The sequence below is a fragment of the Lynx canadensis genome, chromosome F1 (genome assembly GCF_007474595.2).
Source record: "Lynx canadensis isolate LIC74 chromosome F1, mLynCan4.pri.v2, whole genome shotgun sequence".
Taxonomy (NCBI): Eukaryota; Metazoa; Chordata; class Mammalia; order Carnivora; family Felidae; genus Lynx; species Lynx canadensis.
Window position 1 is genome coordinate 40,317,922 of NC_044319.2, and position 2,391 is coordinate 40,320,312.

Here is a 2,391-nt window from a genome sequence, read left to right on the forward strand (position 1 = left end):
TAGGCAGAGAAGTTACACAATCAGGTTTGCATTTTGTTTATTTTTATTTTTTATTTTTTTTGTGTTTCTTTTTGAGAGAGTGCAAGTGAGCTGGGGAGGGGCAGAGAGAGAGAGGAAGACAATCTGAGGCAGGCTCCAGGCTCTGAGCTGTCAGCACAGAACTCAATGCAGGGCTTCAACTTGTGAACCTTGAGCTCATGACCTGAGCCTAAGTTGGACGCTCAACCTACTGAGCCACCCAGGTGCCTCCAGGTTTGCATTTTAGAAAGCATACTGATGTCTGTCCGGACAGGACTAAAAGGGGAGGCTGGAGGCAAAGTGCAGGTGAGAGAACCAAGAGCCTGGACTCGGCGGTAACCAGAGAGGGGGTTGGAGTGGAAGAGGTCAGACTGTGAAAAGTTGACAAGGGTGGGTCTAGAGGGCCTGACGGTGGAGAGGGAAAGGTCTTCCCAAAAATGACAGCTGGCTGGGGCTTAGACTAGACCTTCACCACACTTTGTCAGGACTTGGGTAGCAAAGCAGCGAAAAGTAATTGCTAATAAAATTCCACCATTTGTAAATATTTACCTTTCTCTGATGGATTAGTACAAGTTCAACCTTAGCCTTCTAACAAGGACCCTCACATTGTTTGTTTTGTTTTGGGAGGGGCTTGTTTTGAGTAGGTGAAAATAGGGTGGCATTAACCATTCTCCTAAAATTGCCAATTACACTGGGTCTGTTAGACTTATATGGTGCACGTGATTTTGTAGCAGATGTGCTGGCCTGACCTGACTAGAAGGCCTAGGAAGTCCCTTCAAGTCTTGAGTTACTCTGATGTGGCATGATTACATAGCTAGAAGGTAAAGAGGGAGCTGGGGTGACATCCCCTGCGATCCATGGTTCCCATATTTGTAAAATGGAGAATACCCACCTCAGAGTTGTAGTTAGAATTCAAGATGTCTTAATTGAAGCACTTCAGATGGAAGAGAGTGCCTCTTTCCTCCATGTCTCCCCCGCCCTCCGGTAGCTGGGAGCTATGTTTGGCTCAGTCTCCCTGACTCACTGGATTAGAATGACTCAATTCAGTTCCACAGATGCTGCTGCTAAATTAGGGTCTCAGTGAGCCTTTGGGAGGACAGCTCCGCGTGAAGTGCTGCAGCACCGCCATCCTGCCCAGGAACAGGATCGAAACCGGTGCTGGCTGCAGCCCTGCCTTCCACCTACTGCGGACTTTTCCTGTAATATCTACATGACCAATGTATTGGTTTGCTTTCATTAGATTTCCCGCCGCCCCCCCCCCCCACGTATTCTAAGAACATAGCCAAATTCTTTATATTTTCTTGCCTTAGTTGCTTTTGCAGAGTGGGAAGCAGAGCTGCTTGAGGATCGCCATGCTTCTGGATCCTAGGGTAAAAGCTTGAGTGAACTGAGATAAGGCCCAGGGCCGTGGAGGAAGAAGGAAAGGAGAGAGAGAAAAGGAGAGGGGTGCCAGAAAACGAGAAGGAACAGAAGTCCGTGGGGCCTGAGTGGTGAGGACCTTTCCCTGATCCTGCCATAGCACCTGGGGACAGAAGAACTTCCTAAGGGAAAGGCTGCCTGGAATCCCTGGGGAGGCTGCATACTGGGCACCAGGGCTCCCTGGAACAGTTCCTGGGCCTGCGGCACATAGGCCAGGACTGTTGCACTTGCAGGCCCCTGGCTGGCAGAAGACAAGGCCTGCAGGGTCCACCCCCAGTACTTTGCCTCGTGGGAGATCCCAGGACCTTTTCGTGATCCTGGTGGGGGGACCAAACCATCATGACGACAGATAATTCCCCCACCAGCTGTGAGGATAGAGACTCCATCTGATCTAACTGGATTAAAAGAATAAATGTGGCACTTCTTTTACACCAGGTTTTGGGATTACAAATTCACACCTGATCTCACGTCCCTCACTGGCTTGGCTCTCTTGCCTCGTTCCTGACTCACAGAGGTTCACCAGCAAGAACACAGAAATATATGTGGAGGCAAGAGGGTTGGGTTCCTGCCCAAGCTCTGCTAGTGAACTATATCATGTGACCCTAAATAAACTCTTTTCCCATTGAACAGGGAGAGAGAGAGAATGGGCCAGAGTGCCTCTGCCAGCTGACTTGGGGATTCTACTGGGTTTGACTGAACCATAGTCCATTTACAAATGAGGAAACCAAGCCCAGAGGAGTTAAGTGGTTTCTCCAAATTTGGAGAGCCAGGAAGTGGCAAGGCAGGACTCATGCTCTGGTTAGGGGTTCAGAGCGTGGATTCTGGAGCCAGACTGCTTGGGTTTGAATCCTGGCTCTGCCATCTACCAGATGGGTGACTTTGGGCAAACTACTTAAATTATCTGTGCCTCCGCTTTCTCATCCACATAATAGGTATAATATTAGTTATCTGCTT